Genomic DNA, 9,760 nt, shown 5'->3' with positions numbered 1-9,760 from the left:
TTATGTATATATAGATATGTTTTAAATAATAATTATTATTTTTACATAATTAGTTTCTAACAATTACATTGTAGATTATATTTCAAATCATATATATATATATTTATTTAAATATATACATACCTATTTACAAATAGTTGTTCGTAAATTGTCGGAAATAGTTAAAGGACAAATGCATTCATGTAACTGTCCAAAATTTTAAGACTCAATATTACAGACTTTGCTTATCGTGTTGAAATCATATAAAGATTAAGTTTAAATTTGGTCAAAAATTTCCGGGTCATCACACCAAACATGCGAATCTCTCCAATAGATTCGTCTATAGGACACCGCACCAATAGATACCTGTATATACACATATATACAATATAATAATAAATATACCCACGTACACCGCAACAACAAGTCAACCTACAACCTAGGTGACTATCACTAAAATAACTTTCAAGCTCGCCTACTTACATTAGGCACTAGCTATCTAAGGCACTAATTTACACAAGAAATAAGGCCCCACATAATCACACTTTGGACAAATACAAGTCCTAGTTAGTCACCTACTCTAAGGAACTAACAAATCTCAATCCGACCCGTATTCCTAAAAGTCCCGCAAATAACGCACATCCGTCAAAAAGTCTAAGACTAGGCACTTATTCTAAGGTCACATAATTCCCTTAGACTATGCTCTGATACCACTTGTAACGACCCCAAATCCGTTTACCAAAAACGAGGCACATTTTTTTTATAAGTTAGGTCCTATTAAAATGTACATGATACATAACACCTTCAACACTATTTTAAACAAAAACATAATATCGTAATGATACGTTTAACAATTCATAATGACCCTTGGTACACAAATGACACATTACAAAAGCATTCATAATAATGAACCAATCATACAAATAACGGGTAAATACTCAACAACCTAACTCGATACCAAGAGCATAATCCTGGGGACTACCAAATCCCCCAATCCGCGTTCGAATATCCAAAAGCTAATCCTCCAAGCTTAAGCAACGTCTACCAACCCTAGTCTAGCAACTAGGTAACTCCGCATCAACGATACCTATAAAAAGGTAAACAACGAGAAGGGTAAGCATAAAGCTTAGTGAATGCAATAATTATACACATACATATATAATCTACTTACTTGTAAACATTTACACAAATACCGCATACTTGCTAGCAATATAATTAGCATACCATCACAAGTACAAAGCTAAATTAACCTCCAATGCCACAACTAGCATAATCAATAGCATATAATCGGAACAATACAATATGCTACACTACAACACAACATCAACCATATAGTTAACCACACGCGCATCATGGTGCTACTAGCTCCGTGGTTCACACCATACGCATTGTCATGATGCTACCGACTCCATGGTTCACATCACAACTCGAGTCATACTCTCATTGAGGCGCTACCGGCTCCGTGGTTCACACCTCAACAACTCATGCTATAGTGCTACCGGCTCCGTCATTCACACTTCAACATACGTACCATAGTGCTACCGGCTCCGTGGTTCACACTACAATACACACACCATGATGCTACCGGCTTCGTGGTTCACATCATAGCACACTCGCACATGCTATGGCACTACCGGCTCTGTGGTTCATACCATAGCACGCAAATAAATACACCATATGAGACGACCCGTCCTAATCCATAAGGACGAATACAATAACATATGATTACATCGCGAGGTATTTGACCTCTATATGATACATTTTACAAACATTGCATTCATTTTTAAAAGACAACCTTTCATTTCATCAAAAGTTGACAGGCATGCATACCATTTCATAATATTCAACTTAGAAATGACCTAATCTGTCATTTACTTAATAATAATCTCTATTGAACTCAACGACTTGAATGCAACGTCTTTAGAAATGTGCCATGGATGACTCCAAGTAATATCTTTAAAATGAGCAAATACACAGCGGAAGATTTCTTTCAAACCTGAGAATAAACATGCTTTAAAGTGTCAACCAAAAGGTTGGTGAGTTCATTAGTTTATCATAATCGATCATTTCCATAATTTTAATAGACCACAAGATTTTATTTAATCAATAATCATACACTCGTAAGTGTTTAAAATTCATTCATATGGATTAAACACCTGGTAACCGACATTAACAAAATGCATCTAGAATATCCCCATATATAATCATCGAAGTACTAAAGCAGTTCAAATTCTCTGACTGAGGCGTGTCAAAGCCTGTAGATCTATCTTTAGGATTCGCGTCAATTGGTGGCAATTATAATAAACACCAATTCTTAGGTTACCAAGTTTAACGAGGGCGATATCCGGTATAACAATTCAACCATAGAATGTAGTTTTGATTACTTGTGTCTATTTCGTAAAGTATTTATAAAAGTGTATGAATTCTCAGTCCCAAAAATATATATTGCAAAAGCATTTAAAAAGGGAGTAAATGAAACTCACAATACTGTATTTCGTAGTAAAAATACATATAACGTCATTGAACAAGTGCAAGGTTGGCCTCGGATTCACGAACCTAAATTAAGTATATATATTTATATGTTGGTTAATATTTGTCTAACAATTTAAGTCAAGTCATAGTGTACCGCAATCCTAATGCTCGAGACTAATATGTAAAAGTCAACAAAAGTCAATTTGACTCAAAAATGATTTCCGAAAATTTATACATGATTATTATATAGTTTAAATATCGTTGTTTTATATTTTTAAATATATATATTTTTAACAGATTTATTAGAGTAAATAATATAATTCATTTATTAATAAATAGAATTTCATATTAAAATTTATATAATAAAAATATACTTTTATATATTTTAATTAATAAAATTTATAAAGTTCATTTAATATCATAAAAATAATATGATAGATTTTATTAATGTAATTATATTACACGTAGTAAAATATCTTTGTATCGTATATTTATTTGATAAAATAATATCGATATTAATAATAAGTAAAAGTTTCATTATTTTGTAATAATAATTATTGTTATTCTATTAATAAATATATCAATATTTATATTTACTAAAAATGATATTATGATAAAATAATAATTATAATTATGATAACTTTAATATTTACGATACTTTTTTAATATTAACTTTAAAATAATAATTTTAATTTAAAAATGATAATAATAATTATTTTTATAATAACAATGTCATTTCTATTAAAATGGTAATGATAGTTTTAATACTAATAATACTTTTAATAATAATAATAATGATAATGATATTTTTATCTAAATCAATATCTTACGATATTTTAATTTCATCATGATACATATACTCATTATTTCCTAATTGATTCGTTTAATAGCTTTTAATCATCTTTTATATCGCGTTCATATTAATGATAATAATAGTAATCATAATAATTACATGTTACTAATATTAGTTTTAATTATAGTAATACTAATAATAATAAATATTATGATAATATTAATAATAATACTAATTATAACTTTAACGATAATAACGATAGTAATAATAATAAAAATAACAATTTTTAATGATAATACCTTTTATTGATAATAATAATAATAATAATAATAATAATAATAATAATAATAATAATAATAATAATAATAATAATAATAATAATAATAATAATAATTAAATAAAAACTATAACGATGATAATAACGACGATAATAATAATCATTTTTAATAATAATACAAAAATTTAATTGACTATAACTTCTAATCCGTTCATCGAAACCATTCAATATCTAAATGAAAAGTTCTTAATTTTTCGCTAGCTTTCCAACGACATGCATATCTTATACCTTATCTAAACCACATATGTAACTAATTCAGGGTTCAACTTAACCTATCTAATGACAATATCAAAAATACAAGCATGCATAATCCTATATACTCGAGCACTAGTCAGGGATACACTATTAATATATAAAAGTTAAGTTATGAGTGCTCACGTATCAATATTGAGATTTAATATTACAGGAAAGGTACGTAGATGCAACTGAGATGATAAACACTAAATTGACCTCACGAGCATACCCATGAACCATACCCATTACCTCCATAGCTATAACCCATAATTTCCTTAGCCCTATCCTACTCATAAAATCCATTTTTGAAATAACACGCGTATGACCTCGTCGTAGTATTTTATGTGTAATAATAATAATAATACTACTAATTAAGATTAATAATAATATTAATCTTAATAATAATAAGTATTATTATTATATGATATAAATATATATTAGAGAGCAGAGGGAGATCGAGAGATTGAGAATTGTGTGACAACTAATCCAAATTCGATTGCTTTAAAGAAGAATCCCTCTCCTATACCTCATGCGATCGCATGGGGTCTCTACTTAATGTTCATGCGATCGCATGAAGGCAAACTTCAGCTCATAATCCACTTGCTGCTCTGCCGACACTTCTTTCATGTAACATAATTATGTATATAATTATTATTTAATATATAATATATTTAATCTTTAGAATTAATTAAATATTATATTATATTCTCGTGTACAGTTGGTCTGTAATTTTAGCACCGATGAATTGTACGTTGATGCTCAACTTACGTACCGGTTTCGGTTTTTCGAACGCCCTTTCGTACGCTTAGAAAACTTGTACTTTACGTTTCGCGACACGTACCTTTATCAATAATTAGACTTTATGCACCAATAACTATATTACTCCAAGTGTAATCTAATCATTCAAGTGTTTGGTCATTTGCTTCTATAAATTAATGTCTCGTTGGATATTAAAATATATTCTTTTAAATCAAACGCTTAATATTACAGTATATTTTATTATTTGGAAAAAAATATATATCTATATATATATATTTAGAAATATAAGTTTATATATATTAGAAATATTTATTTACTAATATAATATTTAGTTTTTTCAATACTATTTATATATTCGAAATATTTATTTACTAATATAATAGGGTTTATTATATCATATGACGTTTTCATTTTAAAACTTAACTAAGTATAGTTCATTTATGTACTAGCGTTATCTTAACCTCTTAATGTACTAATTGACAAATCTAAATATCAATCGAATCAATAAGTGAGCGTTACTCCCGTTTACTTAATTAACTTGAAATCAAATATATCTAATATACGTAAACACGTTTTAAATACACGTTGCAAGTTATCAACCAATATACGTTACTTAATCAAAGACATTAATAATCTAGTTCTATTATATCGATAAACGTTTTTGTACATTTGGAAACTACATCAATTGATTACTATGTAATTTAGTCTTCCACTAATATTTGTCTAACTCTCGTTAATTGACATATTTGTTCTTACTTGTAAATCACTTAACCATCTTCTGAATATTGTTAAAATGGGAAGATTTCTCAAATCAATGTGGACCTCTCAACAGAGACTTATAATCATAATTCAATGTATCTAATAATTCAATTATTTTATATTATCTTTTAATTCTGTTGATAATTATTTTAAATATATTCCGAAACAAATACGTTCATGTAAAGTATTATACGTCTAATACTTTGTTAACGTTTTCAAGTTATAACACATATATATATATATATATATATATATATATATATATATATATATATATATATATATATATATATATATATATATATATATATATATATATATATATATATATATATATATATAATCATAACCGTTCATATAATGGTTTGTGAATCATTGGAATTTGGTCGAGGTTAAATGAATGTATGAACACAGTTTAAAATTCTTGAGATTTAACTTAACGAACTTTGCTTATCGTGTTGGAATAATATAAAGATAAAGTTTAAATTTGGTCAGAAATTTTGGGGTTGTCACAGTACCTACCCGTTAAAGAAATTTCGTCCTGAAATTTGATCGAGGTCGTCATGGCTAACAATAAGGATGTTATTATGATGAAAAAGAGTTGATACATAAGGTTTTATCATGATTGACAAATATGGATAAAATAATTCGATTACTCAAAGCGTATGAGTGAAGCTATCGTAAAAGAGTGAGATGAGAAAATAGAGATTTGCCTTATCTTTTGACGTCATCATGGTTGATCTCCGGATTAAGGAAAATCTTTGTAATCTATATAGGATTTGATTTTTCAACGATTAAGGAGATTATGATCCTCTTTGATTTAATGTGATAATCCATCTTGATTCCTCTGTCGGATATTTCACTAAAAATCCACCTCCTTAGTTTTCTTACAACTCACACCTTCTATTCTTTCTCCCTCAACTCATATTTTAAAGTATTCGTCAATATGCTCCATCCAGTGTTGATTCTTGATATAATCCTAACTTTCATATCTGTCATTCTTTTCTTTCATCTACCACCGGAGGATTTTATTTACTTTTACTTTTACCTTGGGGTTATAGTGTTTTTAATTCTCCTGTGTCTTTATGTTGCAATACGTATTGATATACACGGTTTGTAATATATAGGTTGTTGTTAGGTTTTGTATCTTCTTTTATATTTCTAAGTCCCTGTTTCTGTCTTCTATATTCATTGTTATCCACGGTTAATGTTCCCTTTGTAGTGACCCGAACTTTTCCATGTTTATATATATTAATTGAGATTGATGTTTACATGATTAAATGTTTCCAACATGTTAAGCAATCAAACTTGTTAAGACTTGATTAATTGAAATAGGTTTCATATAGACAATTGACCACCCAAGTTGACCGGTGATTCACGAACGTTAAAACTTGTAAAAAAAACTATATGATGACATATATATGGTTATATATATAGTTAACATGATATTATGATAAGTAAACATATCATTAATTATATTAACAATGAACTACATATGTAAAAACAAGACTACTAACTTAATGATTTTGAAACGAGACATATATGTAACGTTTATCGTTGTAACGACATTTAATGTATATATATCATATTAAGAGATATTCGTACATCATAATATCATGATAATATAATAATTTAAAATCTCTTTTGATATTAAAAACATTGGGTTAACAACATTTAACAAGATCGTTAACCTAAAGGTTTCAAAACAACACTTACATGTAACGACTAACGATGACTTAACGACTCAGTTAAAATGTATATACATGTAGTGTTTTAATATGTATTTATACACTTTTGAAAGACTTCAATACACTTATCAAAATACTTCTACTTAACAAAAAATGCTTACAATTACATTCTCGTTCAGTTTCATCAACAATTCTACTCGTATGCAACCGTATTCGTACTCGTACAATACACAGCTTTTAGATGTATGTACTATTGGTATATACACTCCAATGATCAGCTCTTAGCAGCCCATGTGAGTCACCTAACACATGTGAGAACCATCATTTGGCAACTAGCATGAAATATCTCATAAGATTACAAAAATATGAGTAATCATTCATGACTTATTTACATGAAAACAAAATTACATATCCTTTATATCTAATCCATACACCAACGACCAAAAACACCTACAAACACTTTCATTCTTCAATTTTCTTCATCTAATTGAACTCTCTCAAGTTCTATCTTCAAGTTCTAAGTGTTCTTCATAAATTCCAAAAGTTCTAGTTTCATAAAATCAAGAATACTTTCAAGTTTGCTAGCTCACTTCCAATCTTGTAAGGTGATCATCCAACCTCAAGAAATCTTTGTTTCTTACAGTAGGTTATCATTCTAATACAAGGTAATAATCATATTCAAACTTTGGTTCAATTTCTATAACTATAACAATCTTATTTCAAGTGATGATCTTACTTGAACTTGTTTTCGTGTCATGATTTTGCTTCAAGAACTTTGAGCCATCCAAGGATCCATTGAAGCTAGATCCATTTTTCTCTTTTCCAGTAGGTTCATCCAAGGAACTTAAGGTAGTAATGATGTTCATAATATCATTCGATTCATACATATAAAGCTATCTTATTCGAAGGTTTAAACTTGTAATCACTAGAACATAGTTTAGTTAATTCTAAACTTGTTCGCAAACAAAAGTTAATCCTTCTAACTTGACTTTTAAAATCAACTAAACACATGTTCTATATCTATATGATATGCTAACTTAATGATTTAAAACCTGGAAACACGAAAAACACCGTAAAACCGGATTTACGCCGTCGTAGTAACACCGCGGGCTGTTTTGGGTTAGTTAATTAAAAACTATGATAAACTTTGATTTAAAAGTTGTTATTCTGAGAAAATGATTTTTATTATGAACATGAAACTATATCCAAAAATTATGGTTAAACTCAAAGTGGAAGTATGTTTTCTAAAATGGTCATCTAGACGTCGTTCTTTCGACTGAAATGACTACCTTTACAAAAACGACTTGTAACTTATTTTTCCGACTAGAAACCTATACTTTTTTTGTTTAGATTCATAAAATAGAGTTCAATATGAAACCATAGCAATTTGATTCACTCAAAACGGATTTAAAATGAAGAAGTTATGGGTAAAACAAGATTGGATAATTTTTCTCATTTTAGCTACGTGAAAATTGGTAACAAATCTATTCCAACCATAACTTAATCAACTTGTATTATATATTATGTAATCTTGAGATACCATAGACACGTATACAATATTTCGACCTATCATGTCGACACATCTATATATATTTCGGAACAACCATAGACACTCTATATGTGAATGTTGGAGTTAGCTATACAGGGTTGAGGTTGATTCCAAAATATATATAGTTTGAGTTGTGATCAATACTGAGATACGTATACACTGGGTCGTGGATTGATTCAAGATAATATTTATCGATTTATTTCTGTACATCTAACTGTGGACAACTAGTTGTAGGTTACTAACGAGGACAGCTGACTTAATAAACTTAAAACATCAAAATATATTAAAAGTGTTGTAAATATATTTTGAACATACTTTGATATATATGTATATATTGTTATAGGTTCGTGAATCAACCAGTGGCCAAGTCTTACTTCCCGACGAAGTAAAAATCTGTGAAAGTGAGTTATAGTCCCACTTTTAAAATCTAATATTTTTGGGATGAGAATACATGCAGGTTTTATAAATGATTTACAAAATAGACACAAGTACGTGAAACTACATTCTATGGTTGAATTATCGAAATCGAATATGCCCCTTTTTATTAAGTCTGGTAATCTAAGAATTAGGGAACAGACACCCTAATTGACGCGAATCCTAAAGATAGATCTATTGGGCCTAACAAACCCCATCCAAAGTACCGGATGCTTTAGTACTTCGAAATTTATATCATATCCGAAGGGTGTCCCGGAATGATGGGGATATTCTTATATATGCATCTTGTTATTGTCGGTTACCAGGTGTTCACCATATGAATGATTTTTATCTCTATGTATGGGATGTGTATTGAAATATGAAATCTTGTGGTCTATTGTTACGATTTGATATATATAGGTTAAACCTATAACTCACCAACATTTTTGTTGACGTTTTAAGCATGTTTATTCTCAGGTGATTATTAAGAGCTTCCGCTATCGCATACTTAAATAAGGACGAGATTTGGAGTCCATGCTTGTATGATATTGTGTAAAAACTGCATTCAAGAAACTTATTTTGTTGTAACATATTTGTATTGTAAACCATTATGTAATGGTCGTGTGTAAACAGGATATTTTAGATTATCATTATTTGATAATCTACGTAAAGCTTTTTAAACCTTTATTGATGAAATAAAGGTTATGGTTTGTTTTAAAATGAATGCAGTCTTTGAAAAACGTCTCATATAGAGGTCAAAACCTCGCAACGAAATC

The sequence above is a fragment of the Rutidosis leptorrhynchoides genome, chromosome 4 (genome assembly GCF_046630445.1).
Source record: "Rutidosis leptorrhynchoides isolate AG116_Rl617_1_P2 chromosome 4, CSIRO_AGI_Rlap_v1, whole genome shotgun sequence".
In the NCBI taxonomy this organism is placed as follows: domain Eukaryota; kingdom Viridiplantae; phylum Streptophyta; class Magnoliopsida; order Asterales; family Asteraceae; genus Rutidosis; species Rutidosis leptorrhynchoides.
The sequence above is the reverse complement of the archived record's forward strand: the minus strand, read 5'-3'. Positions refer to the sequence as shown.